The 14,066-nt window shown below is 44.1% G+C and overlaps 1 non-coding gene across 1 annotated transcript; it reads right to left on the bottom strand.

Moving 5' to 3' along the window:
• Nucleotides 1-7,826: 7,826 nt before the first annotated feature.
• Nucleotides 7,827-7,936, bottom strand: LOC142866071 (U6 spliceosomal RNA). Its single transcript, XR_012916140.1, has one exon. It is a non-coding gene; the product is annotated as a U6 spliceosomal RNA (small nuclear RNA).
• Nucleotides 7,937-14,066: the final 6,130 nt, after the last annotated feature.

Raw genomic sequence — 14,066 nt, 5'->3', positions numbered from 1 at the left:
GGAAAATAACACATCCCCTGAAAATAAGCCCTAGGGCGTCTTCTTGAGGAAAAATAAACATAAGAACCTGTCTTATTTTGGGGGAAACACGGGAGGGAGAAGCAAGAAAAGACACCTTCCCCGTGCAACTGCCATGAATCTGTGGGGCTTTGGCACAGATCAATAGCTGGCAGCCCAGTGATTTGCCCTTTCAGACTGGCTTAGATCATCTAGTAGGATCATAACTCTGGGGCCTGATCTCTATGTCTGGTGGCTGCCAACAGTGGGATTCATGATCAGAGAAGGAAAATCCTGGCCAGAGCCCACAGCAGGTGTACCAAATAACCCTTCCTATCAATAGCAGCCTCCCAAGTGTGGTGGAAGCAGCCTGAATAACATATTAGTGGCTCCGCATAGAAGCAAGTCCAGCAATACACATGTTGAAGGACACACATCCAGGCTGGTAGGCAGAAGCTGCGATCTGCCTTGCTCCTACCACCACTTTAAGGGGGAATAGGGTCTGAGTAACCCTCGGGAGTGGCAAGACCATACCTAAAGATCAGGGCAATAGTATTCCTCAGTCAGGGACCAGAAACCAACACAGAGGCATCAGATTACCTCAATAACTGGCTCCTGTATGCAATCTACAGCCAATGACAGAGAGAGTCACCCAATAGCTCAACACAGTGCGCTCCATCTCAAGCTACTAGAGGGCAGTGTAGTTATACACACAGGTGTGATTCACCACATGGGAGCTTAAGCTGGGGGGACCAAACTCACCAATCTCCACTAACAAGAGATGAAGACAACTGTTGAGAGGTAACCCAACTTGCCAAAATAGCTCTAAAGCAATACAAGAGCAGTGCACCTCCTCCCACTGCTGTTAAGGAACGTTCCTTGGGGGCTTGAAGTTAAGAGCACAAACCAGTCCAAGCACTCCCAGTTCTCAATCAATTACCCTGATGAGAAAGAACCAGAGAAGGAACACAGGGAATATGAAAGAGCAGAGAGAAAATTCACCCCCAAAAGAAATCATGAGACCCTCAAAATTGGATACTAATTTACATAAAATGACTAAATTGACAAAGGAAAAATTTCAAATATGGATTGTAAGGAAACTCAATGGAATTGAAGAGAAAATAGAAACCCAATACAAAGAAACCACAAGAACAATACAGAAAATCAATAAACAGTCTCTGAAGAAATTAAAATACTATGAAAAAACCAAACAGAAATTGTGGAAATGAAGGAGGCATTCAAGGAACTTAAAAACACAGTGGAGGCCAGGCAGGGAGGCTCACGCCTGTACTTCTAGCACTCTGGGAAGCTCAGGTGGGCGGATCACTCAAGGTCAGGAGTTCAAAACCAGCCTGAGCAAGAGCGAGACGCTGACTCTACTAAAAATATAATGAAATTGGCTAGATGACTAAAAATATATATAAAAAAGTAGCTGGGCATGATGGTGCATGCCTGTAATCCCAGCTACGCGGGAGGCTAAGGCAGAAGGATCACCTGAGTCCAGGAGTTTTTGAGGTTGCTGTGAGCTAGGCTGACACCATGGCACTCTAGCCAGGGCAAGAGAGTGAGACTCTGACTCAAAAAAACAAAACAAACAAATGAACAAACACAGTGGAAACCCTTAAAAGTAGGATGGATCATGCAGAGGAGAGAATGTTAGAGCTTGAAGATAATGCCTCAGTGCTAAACAAATCAGATGAAGAAACAGAACACAGAAGCAAGAGACAAGACCAAAACATACAAGAAATGTGGGATTATGTAAAGAAACCAAATATAGTAATTATAAGCATCCAAGAGAGAGAAGAAGAAAATACACAAGGGCTGGAAAATCTATTTCTTGGAATACTGGAAGAAAATATGCCTGGCCTGGACAGAAACTTAGATATACAGATATAAGAAGCACACAGAATTCCTGGGAGATGCAACATGAAGAGGCAAACATCATGGCACATAATTATCAGACTGGCCTAATAAACACAAAAGAGGCAATCCTTAACAGTAAGATGAAAACAACAGATAACCTACAGAGAAGACCTATCACACTAACTGCAGACTTCTCAAAGGAAACCCTACAAGCCAGAATGAACTGGAGACCCATCCTCAATCTTCTTAAATAGAATAATGGACATCCTAGAATTGTTAACCTGGCAAAACTGAGCTTCATCTATGAGGGACAAATAAATACTGTCCCAGACAAACAATCACTGATGGAATTTGCGAAGACCAGACCTGCTCTGCAGGAAGTATTCAGACATGCATTATACACTGAACAGCGCAATAGACACCACCAAATTAAAATCATTCAAAAGTTAAAGTTTAGAACCCAGATTCTACAAAGGCTCGAGAGGTAAAACAAAACAATAAGATTAACCTAACAATATGAACAGAAATATCAATTTCAGTTTTACCCAAATATTTCTACCCCAAATATCAATCCTCTCAATAAATGTGAATGGCTTGAAATGTCTGTGAAAAGACATAGACTGGCTGAGTGGATAAAACATTATAGGCCAAGTATCTATTGTCTCTAGGAAATGCATCTAACCCACAAAAACACTTTCACACTCAAGGTCAAAGATTGGAAAACAAACATTAAGGTAAATGCAAACCAAAAGAGAGTGGCAGTAGTGATTCTGATGTCAGACAACATAAATTTTAAAATACCAAATGTAAAAAAAAGACAAAGATGGTCACCATATAATGGTGAAAGGAAAAATTCAACAAGAAGAATTAACAATTCTTAATATTTATGCACCCAACACAGGAGCATCCAGATATATAAATCAAACCCCATATGAACTAAATAGCATGATAAACAGTAATGTCATAGTAGCAGGGGATTTAAATATCCCACTGCCTGAAATAGATCTTCCAAACAAAAAATAAGCAAAGAAATAATGGACTTAAACGAAGCTCTAGAACAAATGGGTCTAACAGACATGTACAGAACATTCCACCCAAATAAAGCCGAATATACATTCTTCTCATCAGCTCATGGAACTTTCTCCAAAATTGGCCACATCCTAGGCCACAAATCATATTTCAACAAATTTAAAAAATAGAAATTGTACCATTATCTTCTCAGACCATTGTGGCATAAAACTAGAGATGATCTCCAACAAAAATGATCACAGCATTACAAAGTCATGGAAATTAAACAATCTATTGCTGAGTGACTGGTGGGTGAAGGAAGAGATTGACATGAAGAGCAAAAGATTCTTTGAATTAAATGATAATGGGGACACATGCTATCAAAACCTGTGGGATATAGCAAAAGCTGTCCTGAGAAAGAAAATTGATAGTATTAAATGTTCACATCCAAAAGAAAGAAAGGTCACAAATAACAAACTAATAAACCATCTCAAGGAACAGGAAAAGGAAGAGCAAATTAATTCTAATCTAGCGGAAGAAAGGAAATAACTAAGATTAGAGCAGAACTAAATGAAATTGAGAACAAAACAACTATACAGAAGATCAATAAAAAAGCTACTTTTTCAAAAAGATAAATAAAATTGACAGCCCTTTGGCTAGATTGACAAGAACTAAAAGGGAAAGGCCTCTAATACACTCAATTAGAAATGAAAATGGAGCCAGGCATGGTGGCTCAGGCCCGAAATCCTAGAACTCTGGGAGGCCGAGGTGGGCAGATCGCTCAAGGTCAGGAGTTCAAAACTAGCCTGAGCAAGAGCAAGACCCCATCTCTACTAAAAATAGAAAGAAAATAATTGGCCAACTAAATATATATATATAAATTAGCTGGTCATGGTGGTGTATGCCTGTAGTCCCAGCTACTTGGGAGGCTGAGACAAAAGGATTGCTTGAGACCAGGAGTTTGAGGTTGCTGTGAGCTAGGCTGATGCCATGAAACTCTAGCTTGGGAAACAGAGTAAGGCTCTGTCTCAAAAAAAAAAAGGAAGAAATTAAAATGGATTCATCTGTTATATTTAGGGAAAAAAAAAGAAATGAAAAATACAGGTCACTACAGACATCATGGAAATACAAAACACTATCTTTGAATACTATAAAAACCTATATGCCTGGCCGGGCGTGGTGGTTCACGCCTGTAATCCTAGCACTCTGGAAGGCCGAGGTGAGAGGATTGCTTGAGCTCAGGAGTTTGAGACCAGCCTGAGCAAGAGTGAAACCCTGTCTCTACTATGAAGAGAAAGAAATTAGCCAAATAACTAAAAATAGAAAAAATTAGCCGAGCACAGTGGCACATGCCTGTAGTCCCAGGTACCCGGGAGGCTGAGGCAGGAGGATCACTTGAGCCCAGTAGTTTGATATTGCTGCAAGCTAGGCTGAATCCATGGCACTCTAGCCCAGGCAAGAGAGTGAGACTTTGTATGAAAAAAAAAAAAAAAACCCTATATGCCCAAAAGCACCAAAATATGGAGGAAATGGACAAATCTTAGAAACACACAACCTCCCTAAGCTCAATCAGGAGGAAATAGAACTGCTGAACAAACGAATATCAAGCACAGAAATTGGAGCTGCAATAAAAAGCCTTCCAAAAAAAAAAGTCCTGGACCAGATGAGTTCACACCTAAATTATACCAAACATACAAAGATGAACTCATACCTATACTGCAGAAATTATTCCCAAACATTGAGAAGGATAGTATCCTTCCCAACTCATTCTATGAAGCCAATATCATCTTGATACCAAAGCAAGGAAAGGATGTAGCAAAAAAAAAAAAAAACTACAGAACAATATGCCTCATGAATATAAATGCAAAAATCCTCAACAAAATTTTAGCAAACTGAATCCGACAGCAAATCAAAAAAGTAATTCACCACGACCAGTTGGGCTTTATCTCAGGGATGCAAGGCTGCTTCTAGATACTCAAATCTATAAATTCAATTCACCACATAAATAAAAGCAAGATCAAAGATCATGTGTTTCTCTCAATAGATGCAGAAAAAGCATTGGACAAAATCCAGCACACTTTCATGATAAAAACCCTTAACAAAATAGGCATAGTTGAGACATTCCTTAAAATTATTAGGCCATATATGATAAATCCACAGCAGTATCATACTGAATGGGGAAAAATTGAAAGCCCTCCCAAGTAGAACTAGAACCAGACAAGGGTGCCCACCATCTCCACTTCTATTCAACATAGTGCTGGAAGTCCTTGCCAGAGCAATCAGACAAGAGAAGGAAATTAAAGGTGTCAGAATGGGGGCAGAAGAGGTCAAATTCTCACTCTTTGTTGATGATATGCTAACATATCTAGAAAATCCCAAGGATTCATCCAAGAGATTCCTGGAATTGATAAACCAACTCAGTAAAGTTTCAGGATACAAAATTAATGCACACAAATCAGTGGCATTCATATACGCCAATAACAGAAAAGCCAAAAATCAAATCAAAGATGCAACACTTTTCAGAATAGCATCAAAGAAAAGTAAATATTTAGGAATATGTTTAACAAACGTGGTGAGAAATATTTATAGGGAGAACTATGAAACACTGAGAAAAGAAATTGTAGAAGATGTACACAGATGGAAATCCCTATGATGGTCATAGATTGGAAGAATCAATATTGTTAAAATGTCCATTCTACCTAAAGTGATCTACAAAATTAATGAAATCCCTATCAAAATTCCACCATCATTCTTTAGACTTAGAAAAAATAATTCTATGCTTCATATGAAACCAGAGAAGGTCTTGTATAGCCAAAGCAATCTTAACAAAAAGAACAAATTGGGAGGCATCAGTCAGCCAGACTTCAATCTTTACAACAAGGCTATAGTAACCAAAACATAATCTTACTGGCACAAGAACAGAGATATAGACCTTTGGAGTGTGATGGAGATTCCAGATATAAAACAATCCTCATAATGTCATCTAATCTTCAACAAAGCAGACAAAAGTATACATTGGGGAAAAGAATCTCTATTCATTAAGTGGTGCTGGGAAAACTGGATATCCACATGCAGAAGACTGAACCTGGATCCCCACCTCTCATCTCTCACAGAAGTCAACTCACAATGGATAACAGGCTTGAATAAAGGCACGGAACCTTAAGAATTCTGGAAGAAAATGTCAGGAAGACTCTTTTAGACATCGGCCTACATAAAGAATTTATGAAGAATACCCCAAAAGCAATCACAGCAGCAACAAAAATAAACAAATGGACCTGATCAAATTAAAAAGCTTCTACACAGCCAAGGAAACCATCCTCAGAGCAAATAGACAATCTACAGAATGGGAGAAAATATTTGCTTTCTACATATCTGATAAAGGGCTGATAACAAGAATCTATGTAGAACTCAAGAAAATTTAACAAGAAAAAAAAAATCAAACAACTCCACCAATAAAAGGGCAAAGGACATGAACAGAAACTTTTGAAAAGAAGACAGACTAATGGCCAGCAATCAAATAAAAAAGAATGCTCAACATCTCTAATCATTACGGCAATGCAAATCAAAACTACAACAAGATATCGCCTAACTCCAGGGAGAATGGCCTCTATCAAAAGTCTGAAAATAACAAATGCTGGCGTGGATGTGCACACATTGGAACACTTTTGCACTGCTGGTGGGACTGCAAATTAGTACAATCCCTGTGGAAAGTAATTTGGAGATACCTGAAAGAGCTAAAAATACAAATACCATTTGATCCAGCAATCCCACTACTAGGCATCTATCCAAAGGAAAAAAAAAAGACATTCTATAAGGAAGACATCTGCACTTGAATGTTTATGGCAGCACAATTCACAATTGCAAAGATGTGGAAACAACCGAAATGCCCATAAATACATAAGTGGATTAATAAAATATTGTATATGTATACCATGGAGTTGTATTCAACTACAAAAAAACAATGGTGATCCAGCACCTCTTATATTATCCTGGATAGAGATTGAGCCTCCTTTGAGGTGAGGTATCACAAGGATGGAAAAATATGCACCACATGCACTCACCATCAAACTGGTGATAAATGATCAACACTAAGCTGCTCACATGGTAGTAATACTGAGGGCCGGTCAGGTGTGGGGAGTGGAGGGTAGCGGGGGTGGTGACTTAAACCCACAGCTAATGGGAACGGGATACACCGAATGGAGGAAGGACACGCTTCTAGCCCTGGCTTGAGCAAGGGAAATGGATTTCATGTAACCAAAATGTTTGTACCCCATAACATCCTGAATTTAAAAAACATAAAAAACAAAGGTCCCACAACATACACAGAAATACAGAGTTTTTAAAGGGAGGGACCCTGAGGTCTATGCTATTGTGCTACCTATTCTAATCGCCCCATGTCTTTCAAAGACAAACCTTGTGCTATCCAGCAGCCACCACCCCCCGCCCCCGAGAAAGGCTGGTGCCAGGGCCTGGGATGGCTGGTTCCCCAGGCACCTCCCGGCCACCTGCCTCAGGTGGAAATACTGGCTTAGGAACTCAAAAAGAGTGGGGGACATTTTTAAAAGACAGAAATCATCCTTTTGCCTTTTTTTTTTTCAGTCATTCCGTCTGCTCCAAAGCTGCTCTAGAAATCCTGACCTCAAGTGATCCTCCCACCTCGGGTCCCAGAGTTCTAGCATTACAGGAGTGAGAACCCCATCCGGCCGGCCTGGGAAACCTTTCCTCATCGCTAAACACCTGACACAATGGCCACCACCTTTCTGAAGACCCTTGTTGCTGGAAGATATACCCATATTTTTTCCTCTATATTGAAAATAACTCAAAAACCAAAAAGCAGCAACAAAAGTCAACCCGAATCACATATTTCCTTGTCTCTGCCTAGACAATAACTCTCCTGGAGGGAAATGACTGTAACAGAACAGTCAACATTTTTTTTCTTTTTTATCTATTTTTATATTCATTTTTTTAAAGGCTGCACGGATTTGCGCCTCCTCCTTGCACAGGGGCCATGCTAATCTTCTCTGTATTCTTCCTATTTTAGTACATGTGCTGCTCAAGCTAACTGCACTTTTATTTTCCAAGTGGAAGCTGCGTGTAGGAAGCCGGTGAGTCGCAAGGGGGCAGCAGAGCGCTCCTCGTCACACCGAAGCTTTCAGCACTGGGAACACGCGTCACGCCGGCCGGGCGCGGTGGCTCACGCCTGTCGTCCTAGCTTTCTGGGAGGCCGAGATGGGTGGATAGCTGCTGCTTCAGGGGTTCGACACCAGCGCCTGAACACTGCCTGAGCACAGCCAGACCCTGTCTCTAAATCTAAAAAAAAAAAGTAAAAAAGGCAAAAAAAATACACAAAACACAAAACAGCCGGGCGCTCTGGCAAGCGCCTGTAGTCCCAGCTACCTGGGAGGCTGAGGCAGAAGGATCGCTCACAGCCCAGGACCTGGAGCTTGTGGTGACCCGCCCTCACTGCACTCTGCCCAGGACGCCGAGTGACACTCTGTCTCCACAAAAAAAAATGAGAAACTGCAATTGCAAAGATTAAGTGCTTGCAAATCCCCCTACCCCTTCCCCTCTTTTCAATACAAAAAAAAAAAAAATTCTTTTCAATCACTCTTCTCTTTGCACTTCATCATTACTCCCACCTACAAAACTCTTCCTCATATCAAATACTCTCACACACCACAACTCACACTCACAACCACGCACAAAACACACACTCTCTGCATTACACCCCTTACCTCACAACACGCCCACACCCTCCTCACCCTCACCTCACCCCTCATGCACTGCCCTGCACTTGCACCACCCTACACACACACCCATGCTCAACACGCACTTAACACGCGCTCCTCACTGCTCTGCTCCTTCTTTACACCCTATGTCCACACTGCACTTCACACCCTGCTTTACACTCACACACACGTGCTCACCCACCCTCTTCCTTATGGCTCGCTACCACTCCGTGCTACACACATACCACACTTTATTCACACACTCAGTCATTCACCACCACTTGTCTTCTTTACACACCTTTCCCATTGTGAATTTTACTGCTATAAAATGAAAGTATCTTTGTCATAAAATGGTTTTTTGTCCTTTGTGTAAATACCCAGGAGGGGGATTGCTGGATCAAATGGGAGATCTACTTTTAGTTCTTTCAGGTATCTCCATGCTACTTTCCATGCATGCTGCACTAGATTGCAGTGCCACAAGCAGAGTATGTGTGTTCCTTTCTCTCCCCATCCACGCCAGCCTCTCTTGCTTTGGGACTTTTGGATGAAAGCTATTCTCACTGCAGTTACGTGATAGCTCATTGTACAAAAATCAGTCTCAAGCCATGTGACAATGAAGCTATAGTCCCCAGATTTACAAACAACTGTCCATGACCCTCTCAAACGGCAATATTTGAAAAAGAAATAAGACATTAAATCTCGGCTCAGACATTTACTCTGTGCCCCTTGGGCCACTTGCAAATCTATCTGCCCCCCAATTTCCTCATGAGCTTCGGATACTTGCTTCCCACTATCACCTCCTCACATGGTTGTTGTGATAAGTAAGTGTGGTAACTAAAGTCAAAGCTAAAATGCCTGGGCCGGGCGCTGTGGCTCACGCCTGTAATCCTAGCTCTTGGGAGGCCGAGGCGGGCGGATTGCTCAAGGTCAGGAGTTCAAAAGCAGCCTGAGCAAGAGCGAGACCCCGTCTCTACTATAAATAGAAAGAAATTAATTGGCCAACTGATATATATATATATAAAATTAGCCGGGCATGGTGGCGCATGCCTGTAGTCCCAGCTACTCGGGAGGCTGAGGCAGAAGGATCACTCGAGCCCAGGAGTTTGAGGTTGCTGTGAGCTAGGCTGACGCCATGGCACTCACTCTAGCCTGGGCAACAAAGCGAGACTCTGTCTCAAAAAAAAAAAAAAAGAATAAAAAAAAAAAAAGCTAAAATGCCTGGTATATGCTAAGTGTTTCTATGAAAAACATCACTATTCCCATAGAAAGAACCAAGAGAACTGTTACTGAACGCCGATTATTTGCTCAGGATTTTGAATCCTTACAGCAACCTAGTGAGGAAGGATGAGAGGTTGAATGACAGCTGAGGAGTTGAATGACATGCCTAAGGCCACACAGTCAGCCACAAGAATAGCAGCTCACACTCAGCAGGTACTTGCCCTGTGCCAGGCACTCACTGCTCTGAGCATTTGCATGGCTTATCCGTCCCTTACAAAGGTCCTAAGCGGTGGGTATCATCATTATGCCTGTTTGACAGAAAAGAAAACTGAGGCACAAGGAACTGAGGCCAGGGTCACACTGTGGAGTGTGAGCGTGGAGCTGGGGTGGGAGCTGAGGCAGTCTAGCCCTGGAGCCTGAGTTGTGACGGCCATGCCACCCGGCAGAGGTGGAGTCTCACCTGAGGTCAAGCTGAGACAGAGCCCAGGCTCTTCCCACCACCCTACGCAGCTCCCAAGCTAGTGTCACCGAGAGCCCGGCACTTGTCCTCCAGGCCGCACAGGAGAACGAGGACAAGGGGTTTGAGGGGAAGGAAAGAGGAGTTTATTAATTAGCCAGCAAAAGAGGAGGTCGGGGCCGGGCGCGGTGGCTCACGCCTGTAATCCTAGCTCTCTGGGAGGCCGAGGCGGGTGGATTGCTCAAGGTCAGGAGTTCAAAACCAGCCTGAGCAAGAGCGAGACCCTGTCTCTACTATAAATAGAAAGAAACTAATTGGCCAACTGATATATATATAAAAAAATTAGCTGGGCATGGTGGCGCATGCCTGTAGTCCCAGCTACTCGGGAGGCTGAGACAGAAGGATTGCTCGAGCCCAGGAGTTTGAGGTTGCTGTGAGCTAGGCTGACGCCATGGCACTCACTCTAGCATGGGCAACAAAGCGAGACTCTATCTCAAAAAAAAAAAAAAAAAAGAGGAGGTCGGACCATCTTGTCTGAAATGCCAATGTTCTAATAATTATCAGAAACACAGAGCTTTTACAGGGAGGCCCCTCAGCTTCAGGCAACTGCTGTTCAACAACTGTTGATGCCTCTGATGATCTCATCTGTGTCCCAGACGCTCCCGTGACCTCCAACTACCTGGAACCACCCCCCACCCCCGGCCCTCCACATCCTCCACGACCTTCACCTGCCATGTTCAGGTCCTGTGCAGGTAATAGCTCTGCAGAGCCATCTCCTGCAGCAAAAAGGCCAAACGACACCACACACGCACACAAATACACACAAACCCTGGCCTTAGGCAGGGATGCTGGCCCTAGTTCTCCAAATCAAGAGTGGGGTGTTATAAAGAGACAGAAAACATTTTTGCCACATTATCAGCCCCTTTCCTCTGTTATATTAGCTTTCCCAAGGCCTGCTCAAGACTCTCATGAAAAACCAAACCAACATGCCCAGTACAGCCCCCTCCACCCACTGCCATGGGTCCCTCTTCCCCATCCTGACTGCACTTCTTAGGTGGCCTCTAGTCACTGCCTCCATTTCTTCCCCTCTCACTCCCGCCTCCACCCTCTGCAGTCTGGCTTCTGCCTCCTCCCCTCCCCGGAAACACCAGTCAGCAAGTCACTAGTCGCTTCCACGTCACTGAACCCACAAGACATTTTTCAAGCCTTTTAATAAATACAGAATTTTCTGATTTTGTCACTGTGGACATTCTCGGCTTCTGTGACAGACCCCACCTCGGGTTCCTCCCACCTCTCTGACTCCAGCTCTGTCTCTTTGCAGCCTCCATATTCTCTCCCAGGACACTAAATGCACGTGGGGCTCAAGTCTTGGTCCTGGGCCTTCCTGTCTCCCCCTCTCTGTCCTCCTCCCTCCTCTCTGTCGTCTTCCCAGCTTCCATGTCACCTACATGCCACTGACCCCCAAAGTTACATCCGCAGGCCAAATGTGCCTCTGACTGCAGACCCGTGTACCTGGCTGCCTCTGTGACATCTCAGCCTGAGCGTGTCAGAGACCTCTCCACCCCACATGCACAGAACCAGCCCGTGATCGCTCCCGCCAGACCCCTGGCCCTTCTGGCACCCAGATCTCCACCCTCTTCCCTCTCCCTCCTCTTAACTCCCCACCACGCTCTGTGCCTGTGGATCTTGTTCTGGTCTCCACACTCTGTCCTCTTCCCTCCGTGCCCAGGGTCACCATTGTCCCCATCCTTCTCACTGGCATTTCACACGTTCCCTGAGCTGGTTTCCCTGCTGAAACTACTTCAATAGTGTCCCTGCATGTTCAAATAAAAGTCACAATTCCTGGCTTGGCCTCTGAGGACCTGCGTGCTCTGTCTCTGTTCCTTCTCCAGCCTTGTCACCTCTCGGCTCTCCTTTGTTCTCAGGACTGACTGGCATCTTTCCACTGCCATCATCTTTGTTTCTCATACATGCCCTGCTCCCTCCTACCCCAGGACCTTTGCACATATTGTCCCCTGATTGTTTTTAAAAAGAATTAACTTAATTTTTAAAATTTTTTTTTGTAGAGATGAGATAGCCTTATGTTGCCAAGAGCAGTACTGAACTCCTGGCCTCAAAGGGCCTTCCCGACTTGGCCTCACAACGTGCTGGAATTACAGATATGAGCCACATTTCAGACCTTTCCCCGGTTTCTGAAACAAGTTCTTGCCCCCTAACATCTACTCATCTCTTAAATTTCAGCTCCACATCCACTGCCTTAGAAAAAGCCTGAGGGTTCCTATAATGTGCTCTCAGCTAGCTCTCTTTCCTATACCTGATTATGCTTGTAAGTTTACATGTTTCCAGGTCATTATTTATTTATTTGTTTATTTTTTGAGACAGAGTCTCAGTCTGTTGCCCTGGCTAGAGTGTCTTGGCATCAGCATAGCTCACAGCAACCTCAAACTCCTGGGCTGAAACAATCTTTCTGCCTCAGTCTCCCGAGTAGCTGGGAGTACAGGCATGCGCCACCATGACAAGCTAAGCTAATTTTTTCTATACATTTTTAGTTCACCAATTAATTTCTTTCTATTTTCAGTAGACATGGGTTCTCGCTCTTGCTCAGGCTGGTCTGGAACTCCTAACCTTGAGTGATTCGCCCGCCTCGGCCTCCCAGAGGGCTAGGATTACAGGTGTGAGCCGCCACACCCGGCCTCTATGTCATTGTTGATTATTGGCCTCTCCTAGACTGTAAACTCCACAAGGGATGGCATGGTGTCTGTCGCTCCCATAGCCAGGAGGACAGAAGCTAGTCCCGAGTGACCTGGAGGGTGGCAGGAAGACTCTGGGGCCTAAGGGAAGTACTAGGGCAGGAGGGGCTGCCCTGGGCCGAGGTAGCCAAAGGTCCACTGCGTACCTCAGCTCAGAGCCAGCCCGTTGCCATCATACCTGATTGCATCAGCCACCGCCTTGGGGTTCAATGTGGACTCTCAGCCCAGTCGGGAGTCAAGCCAGAGTCACCGCACAGATGGACAAGGGGGACAAGGAGGTGTCATATGTCTTCTAGAAGCCTCATTGCCTGTCAGAGGAAATGGACACTCTCCATGCCTGGGACAGAGAACAGGCCCTAATTCTACTTATCCCACTGTGGTAGTCAGTGCAGTGTCTCTGAAGTATTTTTGATAAGACCCGTACTGAGAAATGCATTTTTCATTATGACGCAGTACACACAGTCACAAACACACACACACACACACACACACACACACACACACACATGACGGTGTTATGAAAGTTTCAAATAAAACCCTTACCACATATGATACACTGTGATATTTTCTATTCTTTTCTGTTATATTAAAAAGACAATGCTTGATTTTAGAAACCACTAATAGCTTTCAACTCACTGTTTGAAAGACACTGAATTAGGATGCTCAGATTGCAGGTGAGAGAGACTCACAAGAGCTAGTAAAAAACACGTGATTATCTATGATGGCAGAGAGGACAGTTACATGCGTATGTTAGGGGGACATTGACTGGGTTGCATTAGGAGGGAGCCTTAAGGGGCTGGAAATGTCCTACATCCTGAACTGGGCACATGTACGCAGGCGTATGCTAAACATGTACAACGTGATCCACACAGGTAAGATGAGTGTACTGTACTACAGTGTCACAGAGATGTGTCATGGACTCAAGCACAAAAGTGCACCTGGGCCTCAGGGTGGGACCGGACCCGGGGCAGCCATCTAGTGTGGTCACTGGGGTACAGGGCTGTGACCTCAGGCAGGTGCGAAACCTGGTCTGCTGCTTCATAG

Source organism: Microcebus murinus, chromosome X (genome assembly GCF_040939455.1).
Source record: "Microcebus murinus isolate Inina chromosome X, M.murinus_Inina_mat1.0, whole genome shotgun sequence".
NCBI classification, from domain to species: domain Eukaryota; kingdom Metazoa; phylum Chordata; class Mammalia; order Primates; family Cheirogaleidae; genus Microcebus; species Microcebus murinus.
This window is presented reverse-complemented; position numbering and strand designations above follow the sequence as displayed.